The 15908-nt window shown below is 61.3% G+C and overlaps 1 protein-coding gene across 4 annotated transcripts in view; it reads left to right on the top strand.

The window, feature by feature from the left end:
* Nucleotides 1-15908, top strand: part of SPSB1 (splA/ryanodine receptor domain and SOCS box containing 1) — a 62911-nt gene that overhangs the window by 17565 nt on the left and 29438 nt on the right. The window lies entirely within an intron of this gene.

The raw sequence follows: 15908 nt of genomic DNA, 5'->3' as shown, positions 1-15908 counted from the left end.
ATGGGGGTGGTAAGAGTACCTCATGGATGGAAGGGGTGGATGTGGGGCGAGCTGTCCGGGACAGTCCTTCCCATACCTGGGATCCTAGGCCTGCGGTGCAGCAGGGCCTCACCTTTTATTTTCCTTCCTGCTCTGGGGAGGGAACATGCCTTGGAATTTCTAATCCTTCATCCTGGCCTTTGAGAGCTTGCTTCCTGAGCTTTCTGGAAGGGAAGAGGGCAAATCTACAGTTAACTCTCAAACAAGATCATCTTAGGCATCACCCGTCCCAAGCAAGAGCAAGGAGAGGCAATTGGAGGTCTGGAGGATTTTGATGAGAATAAGGGTTTATGCTCAGCAAGTGAATCCAGGAAGACTTCCTGGAAGAGGTGACATTGGGATGTGTAAGAACTAGATGGGGGGGAGGAAAGGAAGAGAGCGGTCCCTGGTGGAAGGGCCTGTGGGCATGCAAAGTCGCTAGGGGCTTAGATGGTACCTGGCACGTAGTAAGCACGTAATAAAGATCATTGTAAAACTCGGTATGACTCCAGGATTTTCAGTTTAGGTATCTGGGAGAAGAGTGTGTGTGTGTGTGTGTGTGTGTGTGTGTGTGTGTGTGTGTGTGTGTTAGAGAGAGAGAGAGAGAGAGAGTGTTTTACAGGCCACCAAGTAGGGAAAGCAGTTTCAAAATTGTACGCAACTGATTTCCTGTGGCGTGGGAACGGGTTTCTCTCTTTCAGCCCTGCCGCTGCTCAGCTCCTCGGTGGCTCTTTTCACTCTTTACCTTCCACCCGGCCACATGCTCACAGGAGCCTCTGAGTGCGGGCTCCGTCCTGCTCTGGCGGCCGGTGGGGCGCACCGACAGGAAACAGGACCCGGGCGAGGACCTAGGGGAGTCCCGCCCAGTCGTGGCCTCGGTGGGGTTTTAGGCCCTGCTCTTCTGGAACTTCCCGGGGCCTGGGGCCGGCCTGGAGAGCCCAGGCTGGGTGCGCGGCTCTCGGCCCCCTGGGAGCCAGGGGAAGCGGTGGGCAGTCTGGGCTCCGTGACGAGCCAGGTGGGGACCACAGGAAACAGCTGGACTCACTCTCCCTTTCCGGGCAGGTTGGGGAAACGTGGCGTTAGTTCTGGGAAGCGCCGGGCTGACACAGATGGCATTTCCTGTGGCCCGATGAGGGGGGCCGTGGGGTCCGGCTGACAGCGGGCGGGGGGTGAAGGTGGACCTGGCACCCAGAGACCCACGCTGCACCCCTGGCTCCTTGGCTGGGTCACCCTCGGGCCTCGGCTGCCACCCCACGCGGGTCCCTCCGCCTGTGCCGGCCTCGGCCTCTCTGCCCTCCCCCTGGCAGTGTAGCCCTGCCGGAGGCCCGGCATCTTCCGGCTGCGGGGGGACAGGAGGCAGAGCCAGGGAGGCGTCCTTTGCCGTGGCCCACAGGCCTTCCTCCATGTTCTTCTTCGTCCACACGGCCACCGCCGCCTCCGCCTCCGCCTCCGGCTGCCAGCAACCCGGGAGGAGCGTGAGTTTTGATTCTGGCTCCGACCTGGATCCCGGATAATTACTTGGCCTTTTTGAGCCTCAGTTTCCACATCTATCAAAGTGGGCGTGAGCCCGGCCGGTGTGGCTCAGTGGTTGAGCTTTGACCTATGAACCAGGAGGTCACGGTTCGATTCCCAGTCAGGGCACATGCCCGGGTTGCGGGCTCGATCCCCAGTAGGGGCGTGCAGGAGGCAGCCAATCAGTGATTCTCTCTCATCATTGATGTTTCTAGCTCTCTCTCCCTCTCCTTCTCTGAAATCAATAAAAAATTTTTAAAAAGTTTTTTTAAAGTGGGCATGAGACCCATGTTGCAGGGCCGGGACCGCTGCTGCTCCCCCCTGAAGTCGAGTTGAGGAGGCAGTGGGGACATTTCGGGTCAGGGGCCGGTGAGGTGTGGCTGATGACGGGTGGGGAGGAGGCCTTACCGTGGAGCAGCCCCAGGCGTCCACCGGGAGTGGGGAGCAGGGACCCTGGGGCAGCAGGGGCAGAGGGGAATTGGATGGGGGTGACGGGAGGGCCCAGGTGTGGCTGGTGTGGTTTGGTCGGCAGCGGGTGTGTGTTGGTGGTAGGGCCACCCCTTGAAGCACTGGCCAGCCTGGTGGTTAGAGACAGGACAGCCCCTTTGAGTGAGCTCCCGCGTCCACACCCACTGGGCCCTTCCTGTCTGCAGGCATCCAGCCCACACCTCCTGGGAGGCCCCTGGCTGGGCCTGGCCCTGGGGTCAGAGGCGGGGCACTCCTTGGGAGGGAGGACGGGGATTCACAGGCTCGCGCCCATGGAGTGCATGAATCCAGGGGTGCCAGCCGGACTTCCTGCTCAGCACAGGGCTGGGGTCCCCCGCCAGGGGCTCCGCATGTCCTGGTTGGTGTCTGTTTCTCCCTGTTTCTGGGCCCTGCCCCCCCCCCCCCCACATACACACCTGCTGCCCCCTTAACTTAGGTTTCTCTTTGCCGCCCTCTTACATGTTCATAGCAGAAGCTCCTGCAATATTCCTGAGCACCCAGATGTGCCAGCATTGTCCTGGGGTGGGGGGAGGGGGAGGGTGGCAGCAGGAATGAGGCAGGCGGGGGAGGGCTACCCAGGGTCTCTGGGCAGCGCTGCCCTGTGCGGGCAGGTGTGCCTGTCTGTCTTCCACCTGCAGCACCTCCTCCCCCCTCCCCCAGCCACATGGCTTCGCCCTCCTCTTGCCTTTCCTCCCCCTGCCCTGCCTCAGTTGTGTGCAGACGTGGGGTGCCCCTGCCCCCCATTTGGTCAGGAGGCCCTGGAGAGCCCGTTCATCATGGTGCTCTGGGGCACACTGTTGCTGAGGGGTTTACACACGGGGTTCGCTCGGTGCTTCTCATGTATCCCGGGGTCCCGGGGGAGCGTGCGCCCACCTGTTCCGTTTGGCAAGTGTCTCAGGCAGTGGAGCAGGAGAAACGGGTTTGCCCCACGTCACCGAGGGAGATGGGGTGTGGGTCCCCGTGCTCAGTGGCTCCATGGACATCCTGGGGGATGTTCTAGGAGTCGCCGGAGCGTCCTGCGGGGCAGAGACGTGGGTTGTCACTGGTGGGGCCTGGGGCCCACCTGGCGTGGTGGCTGGGGCACATGGGGCTCCGTGGGAACTTGCTGAATGGATGGATGGATGGATGAATGAATGAATGAATGAATGAATGCCAGCCTCTTCAGGACGCGGAAAAGTTCGCGGCTCTCACCAGGCAGCTCATATTTCACGGTTGTCTGTTAACTGTCTCCACGAGGGAGGGCTCATCCACCTTGTCCGGCCGCCCTGAGCCTGGGACGGTGCCTGGCACACAGCGGGACTGAATCAGCCCATTGCTCTCCAGCCACCACTTTACCCAGCGTTAGGGTCGGACCACACCTCCCGAGGGGCTGCCCCCCCTCTGGCTGACCGGGACCTTCCTTTTGAAGGGGCCCTGGAGGTTGGGCTCTGTGCCTCATGTTTCCTTGTGGGGGACTTTTCGTTTCCGTCACGGGCGTCTTTGAGGCTGGTTTTCGTGGGACGGAGTTATAGGACAGGTTGGTGTGTGGCCGGGAGGGGTCTCCCCGAGGCCCCAGTGGGAGACCTTCCCCCTTTTAAGCAGGCCTCTTGCTTCTCCTCTGCTCTGGTCCCATCTCTGAATTCCTGTGTCTGACACGCTCCCCAGGCCCCGGCAGTGGGACGGGGGCTGAAGCAGGCGGCGGTGTCATTGCAGGTACTGGAAGCGGCCCTGTTTGCCTCTGACCCTCCTGCCCCTGCCCCCCGCCCGCCACACACGCACTCTCCACGCGGACAGAAGCTCTTAAACCTTAGTTTAGTCTGCAGAGCCTCGCAGGCCAGGCCTTAAACATTTACATCCCTCGGGCTTAGCCGGTTCTTTTGGATTCTTTTGTGTCGCGTTTCTGGGTTTAGTGGTGTGTGGAGGGTGAAGCCGGAACTCGGTACAAAGGAAGCATGTCGGGGGGAAATCCCAGATCTCCTGGATGACCTGCGCCCCTCTGCCTAAACTTGCCCGGCCTGCTCTCATCGCCCTGGTACCCACCAGAGGCATCTCAGGGGCTCGGCTCTCAGATCTCCAGTGAACACTGCTCTTCAGCCCGGACGGAGTAAGGGAACCTGCAAGAGCGTGTGACCAGCGAGGGGACAGTTGTGGCCACCTCGTGAACGTCGCCCCGTGAACGCCCAGGACCCATGAGAGGAAGGGGCACTGTTTGTAATAAGCTGCCCCGACCGTCGCTGTAACCTGCCACTGACTCCAGGACCAGCCCGAGAGCTGTGAAGGGAAGACCTGACTCATACGGAGTCGGGGAGAGAGGACGGGGGCATCGGACTGGCCCGGACACTGCCCAGTTCCTGGGAGAGGCCGCTCGGCCTCCGCGGGTACCTGGGGGGCAGTTTGGGGGCAGCGTGGGGCTGGGACCTGCAGCAGCAGCAGCAAGAGCCATGCCCATGGGCACCGTTGACCGAGTGCCCGCCGCGTGCGGCCCCTTCTGGGCCCGGGCTGCCCATTTCCCCGCTGCAGCCCCTGGCCACGGGGGAGCTGCCCCGATGTGCCTGTTGTACCGACCGGCAGAGGCCTGGGAATAGCGCTGGGCAGAGAGTCAATTCCTGCTCTCCCCGCGCTCCCAAAGGGCCTTGAATGGCTCTTTATTAAGGAACCAGATCCCAGGACGCAGTCCCTGGGGCCCCGGCTCCTCCTTCGGTCTTGGACCCGTCCCTGCAGCTTCTCTTGAGCCAGCACTCAGCCTGGACCAGGCCCCAGGATGTGCGCACAGCATCGTCTCACCTTAAAACCACCCTGAGAGAGAGCGCAGGACGGAGAAGCTGCAGGGCTGCCCTGACCGGTCCCGGAGCCCCCCCTTAAAGGGGACCATCCCCATCCGCGTCACTGACTAGGGCGGTCAGATTCTCGTGCTCTTTGGCTCAGCTGCCGGGGAATCTGCGAAGAGCACACCCGGAAGCCAGCGAGGATCCGCATGTTGGTGGCTTTAATGGAGGAACATGTTATCCCTGGACGATGGCGACGTTCCTCTCCTTCCCGGCGATGTCCCATCAGCCTCTGCATGCTGGAGTTGCCCGTCTTAGGAACTTTAACAGGACTGCTGTTCTGTTGTGGGGAGAGGGGGGTGCCAGGCCACTGGGGGGGTGGGAAATACCCCCCAAAATAAAAAAATAAAGATCCCAAAACAACAACCACAAAAAGGAATGAAGCCTTGAATGGCTCAAAGTGTAGTGTGACATCCAAAATTAGCATCTCCGTAACAAGTGGCTGATTGTCAGTTTACTGTCCCAAACGCTGGCATCTGAGAAACAGTGACAAGTCCTCACTGAACGGCGACTGTGTGCTCGATGCCAGCCCACCCCCGCCCCGCCCCTCCCGGCCTGCGCCTCTCTCTGTGACGGGTCTGCGTCAGTACGAGTGTTAGCAGGCGTGATGAATAAAACTTCTCTGTGTGTCTCAGAAACGCGCGCACACACACACACACATACACACACAAAATGTGAGACAGATAAGGTGGTTGTCCTCGTTTTGCAGGTGGGGAAACGGAGGCCCAAAAGAACCTCAGGTCACAGCCAGGGAAGGGTCAGGCCTGGGATTTGAACCCCGGTCGTCGGCTCCATCGCCTCTGCCTGCCTCTCACCCCCACAGGTTTTCCCCAGTCTCGCTCGCTAGCCTCCCCAGTTGTGTTCTGACTTCACCTGCTGGCAAACAGGATATAACAGTCCTGACTTGATGGTCGGCGGGGAGGGGCATCTCAGTGAGGCCCAGCGAGACGGGTGTCCATCCCGGCCGTGGGAGGAACCCGTGGGAGGACCCGCAGACTTGCCCGCGAGAGCTGAGCTTACAGGGTCCTGTGCTGAAGGCTGGGGAGGCCGGGACCACCTGGGTCCCACGGGGCTGAACTGACAGAGCACCCGGAGGTCAGCGGGGCCGGCCGGTGGAGGCTGGTGGAGCACGCTCGGTCCTGCTCCGGCCGCCCTGATGGCCCGCGGGAGGCGGAGGTGCAGCCATGGGGCCCCTGTGATGGAGGGGAGCGCGTGCGGGACCATCAGACACCTCGGCCCTCCCCTCCCCCTTCCCTTTGTTGTCTGGCTGCCGCAGACGTCTGGGCTTGCAGGGAGGTTCCTGAATGGGCCTCGGAAAGAGGTCACTCCCTTCCCGTGCCGCCGGCTCTGACCCACACGTGACCTTCCCCGTGGTGACAGTGTCTGGCCGTCACTCTTTGATGCTGGCTGTGCAGGGACAGCGAGTGTCTGGGAGCCGGGTGGCCGTCTCTCCCTGCTCTGGCCTTTGACGGTCCTGCCAGCGCCCCCTCCCCTCTGCTGTCTTGGAGCGGGGAAACCCACGCTGCTGACCCTCTGTCTGAGCATCCGACCTTTTCCGCTCCGTGGCGCTGGCGGCTTCGACTGGCGAGATGGGACAGACTGATTCCTGCTGGGCCAGCGCCGAGGGGGGTGGCGGCTGCGCTTGGCCCCTCTGCCTGGCGCTCAGCGGCGGATGTCTCTTCCACGGAATCGCTGGGGTTTCCCGCTTCTGCCCCGCTGGCCTGGGAGCTGTCCCCTAGGCAGAGATCACGGCGCATCTCTGGAGATGCCCCGTAGCCCAGGCGCCAAGGCGGACCCTGAAGGTCCACACCGTGTCGCCAAGCGGCCCCTCACCCGCGCCTGAGGCCTGTCTGCAGTGGAGGCTGAATCCGGGCCCCGCGTAGTCTTCATGGAACCCACCTGTGCACAACACAGCCCGTCTCCTCCCAGGACGGGGTTCCGGCCGCCCCAGCGTCCTCCGGACCGAGAGCCCAGCTGGGCAGATGCTGGGGAAGTGGCCCTGGCAGATCCTTAAGGCCGCCTGGGCCTCAGGGAGACGACGCCACGTCCACACCACGGGCGCCCCGCAGCTGGGCTTCCAGGGTGCTGAGCCGTGGGTTTCTGCTGAGATGCCCACAGATGGCGGGGCCGTGTCCATGGGACCCTGGAGCCATGGGACTGTGGGCCTCCTCCCTCTCCCCCTCCCTCCCTCTCAGACCCTTCCTCCTGGTGGCCAGCGGGAAGTTGGGGGGACTTTTCCTGCAAGAAGAAGAACCATCGTACAGACCCCAAAGAGGGGGTGCGCCTGCAGGCTTGTCACCGTCTCCTCTTGGCCCCTGGAATTGAGTTCCGAATCCTCCTGGGCACCCTGCTCGCTCCATGGGGTCCCAGTTCCTGTTTCGTTTCGTTTCTTTCTTTTTTTCCATTTCTTTTTTTTCCTAGATTTTTTTAGGCCGTACCCCTTTTGTGTGCCAAGGTAGGGGGCCCAATCCCTGCACGTTCACGCTTTTCTCAGCAAGTTGGTGCACCTGATGCAGCTGGAATGGGCTCCAGGTGGGCAGCACCTTGTTCTCACCCCTGCAGGCAGGTGTAGTGGGACTCGCAGCGATCGGTTGCATCAAGGAATTGAATCCGAATGAGCTGTCATCACATTGATCGCCTGCCTCTGTGGCAGGTTCCACTTCGACTCCATTGCTCAGCACACAGTGGGCCCTCTGTGAGGTCTCGGGGGGGGGGGGGGCGTGGGTCGTGTTCAGTGTGGGGTGCGCGTCCCTTGCTGTCCTCTGTGGGGTCTCTTTGTGCCCAGCCTCGGAAGGCTTGGCTGCAGGGACTTGGGTCCTGGACGCTGTGTACTCGACAGGGAGGCCGGCCAGCCAGCTGGTGGGGCTGGGGCAAAGGCAAGACAAAGGCCTGGTTGTGCCCTCGGAGAAAACCCAAACCTGGGTTTCCCTGAGGCTGAAACTGCCGGTGCCGGCTGCCGGGTTCCCATAAAGGGAACTTTGTGTGGCTCCGGAGGGAGGAGGCGCCCAGACTCTCTGGGAACGGCCAGGCCGCCTCGGAGTCACAGCTCACGGCGGAGATAACTCCTGTGACCCCCAACTTCGCAGATAGAGCTGCCACCCGGCCAGACGGTCATGTTTGGGACAAGTCTGTTCTGTATGCCTCGGGGCCGGCATTGTCTGATCCGGGCCAGACACGCTGTTTCTTGGAAAACCGAGCGGGAGGGGCCGCAGGGACGGCTCCTCACGCAGCCGGAGGGAGCCGCCTCTGCCCCCCTGCGGACTGGTTTCCCGGAAAGGGCGCCGGGGCAGGTGAGGGGCTGCCTGCGCCCTGCCCTCTGGGTACAGGAGGCCCCACACGCCAGGGGCAGTTCGGGGTGTGCAGGAGTGAGTCCGGCCACATGGAGGAATGAGGGGCCCCAGAGGGCAGACCTGGGGCAGAGGAGCTGCAGATCAGCGGGGGGAGAGTCCAGATCAGGTCAGGGACAGACAGGTGGACACCTGTTGTCCCTTCAGGAAGCTGGCGTAGGAGGGGGAGCCCGAGGCCCTGCTTCTGTGGGGGTGGCATTTCTGCAGAGCGTGGCGGGGTTCAAAGTGGCTCCATGGGATGGAAGGAGCCACTCACTCCTTCAACAGGTATTTGTTGAGCACCTCCTGTGCTCCAGGAGCTGGTGGAGGCCCCCCCGTGGAACACGTGTTCTTGTGGGGACAAGTGAGCATCTTGCAGGGAAAGTGCTGTGGCGAGGAGCTGAGTGGGACCCGGGCAGGAATGCTGGGGACAGAGAACAGTTGTCATGTAAAGTAAGGTGGCCGGGAAAGGTGTCCGTGGTGGAAATGAGGCAACAGCCGCCTGAGTGCCCAGGCCCCGTGTACCTGGTACCAGGCAGAGGGCCCGAGAAGTGCAAAGGCCCCGGGGTAGGAGCTTGGCATGTGCCAGAAACAGCCGGAAGGCCAGTGAGGCAGGCCAGAGTGAGGGAGGAGACAGGGGAGAGGGTCGAGGAGGCACAGGGGGTGGAGCTGTAAGGGTCTGTGGGCCGCTGTGGACATCTGCTTTTCACTGAGTGGAAACATTGGGGGGGTCCGGGCAGAGGAGGCTGGTGCTGGGGACCGGGAGGGGACAGTGAGGGTCTGAGGGTGAGTAAGAGCTGCCCACAGCCCATGGCTGGGTTCTGGGCAGATTGAGGTAAGACCAACAGGGTTTGCCTCACCCTCTGATGGGCTTAGATTTCCACCCCAGCACCCACTCACGATGCAGCCATGGAGGAGGCGTGCCACCCTGAGGCAGATTGCTCCTTCCTCCTCCGGCAGTTGTCTATCTGGTGCCTTCTGTATGCCAGCCTCTGGGCCTGGCCAGGAGCAGAGAGGTAAGAAAACAGCCTTCGCAGCAGCTCCCCGCTGATCGCGGGGCAGGGCAGGGCCGCTCAGCACATATTTGAGGACGGGGTGAATGAATGGAAAGCACACACAGGTGTGAAGGACACAGAGCAGAGGCCTCTGAATGGCGCGGGGTAGAGGTCAGGAAGGCTTTCCGGAGGGTCCCGAGTCCAGGGTCAGAGCTCCCTGGGGAAAAGCCTGATGAGAAAGCCGAGAGTTCCCGGTGGGAGAAACAGCATGAGCAAAAAAGTGAAGTCTTTCAAAAGCTCGGCTTCGAGTCAGGTAGGACGTTTCCAGCTGTCAGGGACAGACACCCAATCCAAACAGCCTTCAACGGGCGACCGGTTTGCTGAACTCTAAGTAGCTAAAAAGTCAAGGGGGTTTCAGGCATGGCTGGATCCAGGGGCTCAGACTCCAGCGTTGGCAATTGCCTCTCTATGTCAGCATCTGCTTTCCGGGTTTTGGGCCTCTTTCTCAGAAGGTCATTAAAGCTGAAATCCCAAGACTGGCTCTGATTGGCCTGCATACTCACTGTGAGGGGGTGGGTGATGCCCAGTGCAGTGGACTGAGGCATATCCCTGCCCCCAGAGCTGGCGCGCAGAGTAGGCACACAGCCCGGGGCCGGGAGTGGGAAGAGGGAGTCTCCCAAGTCAAAACGGAGGGGCATCACCCAAACAAGAGAGGCCAGGGGCCGGGCAGGGGAGTCGGGTGCCCACCCCAGCTTGTTAGGGACGCTGTGTTGTGTGTGTTGCAGCCGGAAGGGCAGTGGGGAACCAGGCCACCATCGTGGTCAGAACCAGGTCATAAAAGGCGTTCATATGCCAGAGTTTGGTCTTTGTCCCCGAGGTGGCCCTCCGACACTGGCATACAGCAGGCACGCGGTAAGCTTGCCAAGGTGACCCGCATGCTTCATGGAGGGCCCCCCGACGGTTTGCGAGGGCTCTGTGTGGAGGCTGGAGGCCGGCAGGGAGGGTGGGCACGGCGGGACCTCAGGGGGGCTCGGCACAGCCGGCTGGGGGCCCCCTCCGCTTCCTCCCCGGCCTCACGCTCTGCGAGGCCCCTCTCCGTATGCGGCCGTCTGGACAGATTTGGGTGGCGGAGCTGAAACCTATCATTAGCTTGGCCCCCGGCAGCCTCTGTGCTCTCTGGAGAGCGGCTTCCTTCACTTCCCTCTTTTAGCTGCCGGCGAAGGTCTGTGGCGGCCGCGCAGGGCGTGTTGCTAAAAGCAGCCGCTGCCGGGAGCTGCCTCTCACTTGGGTGGCCGCTTCCTGGGCTGGCACGCAGCTCCCTGTGGTTGCGCTTCTTTTTCTCCGTAAAAACTCGAGGGGAGGTGTATGTGGGTCCCCTTGTCTGCCCTGGCTTGTCCCGGGAGCAGGGAAGACGCCGCAGGGAGTCGGCACCTGCACCTCCCGAATCCCGTCTTCCCCGGAGGTGGGGCTGGGCAGGCGGCGGGGTCCTGCAGCCCCTGGCATGGGAGGGCCGGGTGGAAGGTTCCGCGTGGGGTGAGTCTGTGTCCCCTCCTGGGGGCCGCTGGGCCTGGTGCCCATGGGATGCCTGGGCAATGAAGCGTCACCCCGTGGGCCGCTGGGACCTGGTCGGCCCCAGCACTGCTCACATCACTTTTCTGAGCCCGTCTCCGCCCCGTGCCATGGGCGCCACCAGACGTCCCCCGTGCAAGCACTCAGACTCGCCTGAAGTGCCCACGAAAGTCAGTGGGTGATGCCCGGGTGGCTGCCCCAGACCACCCTTGAACAGCGGCTAAAGGCCGTCAAACAGCCGGGAAGGTGGGGTGGGACCTCGATTCCCGGGGTCACAGACTGTGTTCTCCCCGGTGGGGGGCTGCCTGGAGGGCTGGAGTGAGGGCCCTGGGAGGCAGCCGCTGGGCAGAGGTGCCCGGCCCTCCCGCCCCTCGCCAGCCCCCATCAGTCCCTCTCCGCCCACTCCCTGGCAGCAGCCGTCACCCCGCCGGCTGCTTCTAAGGGGCTTTCCTCATTGCTGCATGTCAGTCTGCGCTGGTTTAATCTGAAAGACGTATGCTCTGAGTCAAAACACAGAAATCCCCCTGCGTGGCCCTGGTGTTTGCTGTCGGGGAGCAGCTGGCGCCTTCTCTGGGGGGTCCCTAATCCTTCCCTTCCTGCCTGCCCAGCGCCAGGCGGGTGTGGCTCCGGGTCCCGGGACCCAGCCTCCCCCCATCCCGGGGTTTTCCGGGGCCGCGCTCAGGGCAGGCCTCAGGAGGATCCCTGGCCCTTGATACATCCACTGCCCGTCACTGGGGGCGGGGCGGGCACAGTGCCTATGTCCGGTGCATGTTCCTACGATCGTGTCCACCACACAATCTAGGTCTTTGGGGGGTAGACATTTTAAAGTTTGCAAATTGGGTTCATAACCAAAAAAAAAAAGGCTGGTAGCTGCTTTAAATGAGGCTGTGGTTTGTGAAGGGAGCCAAGGGGCCCGGGGGCCAGGGAGGTCTCAGGGGGTGAACAGATGGCAGGATCCTGGCACTGCCCTGTGCTTTGGGTACGAGGTGTCAGCCGGTGGGTGTGACACGGGGCCTGAGCCGGCTGGGAGCGGCTCCAGGAGGAGCTGGGAGAGGGGTTGGGCCCCTGATCCTTCAGCGGTCAACAACATTTTCCAGGTTTAGACCAAAGGTCAGCTAACGAAGGGCCAGAGCGTAAACTTAGGTTTCGTGGACTGTGTGACCTCGGTTGCATCTCCTTGACTGCTGGTATCGTGAGCGAGTGAGAAAGCCAGAGTCCATATGTGAGCAGAAGGGCAGGGATGTGTGCCAATAAAGCTTTATTGACAACACCAGGCAGTGGGTCCATCGATTGCCAAATCCTGGTCTAGATTCAGAGGACGGGCCCAGCAGGGCTCAGCACCAGCCAAGGTTGCCCGCCATAAAGCAAGGCCCTGGCCTTGGGCTCGGGCATGAGTATGCCCGGCCGACCGACACGTGGGGGCCTGGGGGACACGGTGTGGACCCCGCAGAGTTTGCAGAGCTGGAGGTAAACAGCGTCTTACCTCACAGTGCAGCGCGCTCAGCCCTGCCTGCACGTTTATCTTCCCTAAGGGCCAGGTGAGCGGGGCGTGGCGGGGGGCGGGGGCTCCGCTCGGCACAGAATCGAGAAGCTGCAGAGCTGAGAGGGGTGCCTGGCCCTCCACACGGCGTCCCTGGGGGCGTGGGAAATGTGCTGTGGGGAGACCGTCCCCTTCTCTGCCAGGGTGGGCACCACAGAGTTCCACAGCACCGGCCGAGCTTCTGTCCTGCAGGACTTCTCAGAGCCTTTTTAAAAATACATTTTTACTGACTTCAGAGAGAGGACGAGAGAGAGACAGAGCCATCCATGATGAGAGAGAATCATCGATCGGCTGCCTCCTGCACGCCCCCTACTGGGGAGTGAGCCTGCAACCCGGGCGCGTGCCCTGACCGGGAATTGAACTGTGACCTCCTGGTTCATGGGTTGATGCTCAGCCGCTGAGCACACTGGCCGGGCCCTCAGAGGCTTTAAGATGCTGGTGGGTTTGTGACTCTCTGGTCACAAACTTGGGTGCTTTCAGGAGCTTACGGATCTGTCCAGGCCCCTTGGGGGAAGAGCTGATCTCCCCCAGCCTTTCGTATTGGGGATGTGGTGTCAGGCAGCTGGTTCTGAGCGGCGGGAGCCAGTGGCCACACGTGTGTGCAGGGAAAGGGGAAGCTGAGGGCTGCACGGTCTCAGGCCACTGTTCTGGGTCCGCAGGGCAGCCTTGCTCCCCAGTCCATGAGGAATTGCCGGGCTCTGAGGCAGGAGGCACACACTGAGGTTTGTTTCCAAGTCCAACAGGAGGTCATGGAGAGCAACGGTGCTGCACCCTGTGGCTGCTCAGTTAGTTAGTTAGCTCGTGGCTGGGTAGTTAGCTTGTGGCTGGGTAGTTAGTTAGCTCGTGGCTGGGTAGTTAGTTAGCTCGTGGCTGGGTAGTTGGTTAGCTCATGACTGGGTAGTTAGTTAGCTCGTGGCTGGGTAGTTGGTTAGTTAGCTCGTGGCTGGGTAGTGAGTTGGTTAGCTCGTGGCTGGGTAGTTAGTTAGCTCGTGGCTGGGTAGTTAGTTAGTTAGCTCATGACTGGGTAGTTAGTTAGTTAGCTCGTGGCTGGGTAGTGAGTTGGTTAGGTTAGGTGTTGTTTAAGGTGGTGCAGGTCTCAGGGGGCCCAGGCTCTGAATGGTTCTGTGGGGATGGCTGCCTTCCGGGTGCGTGGATGGGGTGGATTAGTGTGGGCACCTGCGGGAGCTGCCTCCGCCCGCCTCGGAGGTTTGGGCAGGAGGACGCCACCCGCAGCGTCAGAGCAGAGCGTCTCGGGGACAGTCACGTCTCTGGGAGAACGCACGCCGCTACGGGGCCGTTTTCCTGAGATGCTCCGGGGACACGCGGTCTGATCTGCAGTGTTAGCGTGGGGTGGGGTTTTGCTGCTTTTCTGAAGGTAACTGTTGCCACGGTGCCATCGCTGTGTTGTTGCTGCCGGGGGGGGGGGCACCCTCATGGGGAAGGAACGCAGGATGCGGGGTCGTGGATCTAAATAAGGGCAGATCACCTGGCACCACCTCGTCGCGCTGACGGTTCCCACACATCGTGGCTTCACGTGCGCGCTTTTGGGGGAGCTGTTCCGTCTTTGCCACCCGCCCCTCCCCCTTCCTCCCTTCCTGTCTCTGTCACGCCCGTCCCAAACCGAGGTTAACCTGGAGCGTGTCTTCCTGTCCCTTTTTTAAAAACTGGTAATACATGTAACAAAATTTACCATCTGGCTGAGTCATCTTGAACGGCTGTGACAGAAGACCACAGACAAGGCGGCTCCCACAGCAGACGTTTATTTCTCACGGTTCTGGAGGCTGGAAAGTCCGAGGTCAGGGTGCTGGCAGACCCGGTGCCTGGTGAGAGCCCTCCCCGGTTTGCCGATGGCCATCTCCTTGTATATCACGTGTGTGGAGAGAGATGACCTCTGATGTTTCTTCTTAGAAGGGCACAGATCCTATTCACGGGGGCTCCACCCTCATGACCATTTAATCACCTCCCAAAGGCCCCACCTCCATTGCATTTTTTAGCGAGTGGGAGGCAGGGAGGAGAGGATGAGAGAGAGAGAGAAACATCGATGTGAGAGAGACACATCGATTGGTTGCCTCCCACACTCTGGGGATCGAACCGAGGTATGTGCACTTGATCGGGAATCGAACCCAAGACCCTTCAGACCACACACAGGCTGATGCTGTAACCACTGAATACCCTGGCCAGGGCTGTTTGCTGACTTTTCTTCTGAATTGCCTGTTCGAATCTTCTGGCCGTGTGACTATTGTGCGATAAAAGGAGGGCCAGCAGCAGATGTGACAGACTGTTGACAGCCGTTCATTTCAGGTGTTGAAAATATGTCGCTTTGGTGCACTTTTTAATTACAGATTTTCCACATGAAGACGGCGTCTAAGGGAGAGCGTTGTGGGAAGATCGGTTGAGGTCGGAGAGACGCTGTGGGCAGGGAGACCCACGGGGAGGCTCTTGGGGCACTAGCCCGGGAGGCGATAATGACTTCCCAGCGAGGATGGGGACAGGTTTGGGCAATTATGCGCGAATTTGTACCGTTGGCTGACACTGTGGGAAGCCGAGAAGAGGAGGAATCCAGGAAGATGAGGCGTTGGAGTCTGGGTGACGGGCTAGGAGGAGAAGGACAGGAATAGCAGTTGTAGGGGCTGGGAGCAGCCCCATTTGTCTGGGGGGGCGGGGAGGGCTGTGTGTGATGGGGGACAGGGTTGCCGTAAGAGCGATGCTTTGGACCAGCCCGTAAGGTACAGGCTGTACATCTGAAACTAGTGCCGACTGACATTGAATGTGAGCTGTCACGAACGATGCTGTTGGGCGGCTGTGTCGCGTTCAAGGGGAGCCCGTGGAGGGAGGGCCCCTCAGCACATCTGTGTTTCAGGGGCAGGAGGAAGAACTGGCAGAGGAGCCGGGGTGGGAGCCTTGCTGAGCGGGGAGCATCCATCACGGAAGCCAGTGTTGCAAGGTCAAGGGCGTGGTCGGGATTCTCAAACGCGGTTGGGAGGTAGAGGAGATGCTTTTCCGGCCATTCGATGTATTGATTCGGAGGCTGTGACCTTGAGAGCGTCCTTTCCCTAAAGCGGTTGGTGCAAGACGTCGGCCTGCTGGGTTCTGCAGCCTGAGTGCGCGGAGGGTGACGGGGCCACAGGAAGTGTGGGTGGCTGCAGGAGAGGGTGCCAGGTGCACGGGCTCTGTGGCACTCCGCCTCGGCCTTGGTTTCCATGCTCTTCACCAGCCAGCGTGGACTGAGCTGCCCTTGTGGTCCGTGAGTCCGAGCGGGTGCACGGTCCCCGGGGGAATCTCCCAGAAGCGGCCTCCTCCTGAGAACCCCCCAGAGCCTGGGTAGCCGGTTGGGTGTCTGTGCTCGGTGCGGCCCCCAGGGACCAGCGGAGACATGACTCATTTCCTGGACAGCAACCTGTCCCAGCTTCTTAGCCATGTGGGGCCTGGCCTTGCGTCAACGTATCTTCCTTTCAAGCCCCCTTCTGTTTCCTGCCGGCTCTGTCTTCCCGTCAGGTTCTCGAAGCACCTGCCGTGGGAAGCAGCGGGTGAGGGGCCCAATAGACTTGCCCGGGAAGCAGCCTGCGAACATTCAGGTCTCTTCCTTCTTATTTCAAACCAGGGGCCCAGTGCACGAATTCGTGCACCTTGAAAGGAACTGTGGGCCGTGAGGCTGCGG

This window comes from Myotis daubentonii, chromosome 3 (assembly GCF_963259705.1).
Source record: "Myotis daubentonii chromosome 3, mMyoDau2.1, whole genome shotgun sequence".
Taxonomy (NCBI): Eukaryota; Metazoa; Chordata; class Mammalia; order Chiroptera; family Vespertilionidae; genus Myotis; species Myotis daubentonii.
Note: the sequence above shows the minus strand (reverse complement) of the source record. Positions and strands in the feature narration are given on the sequence as shown.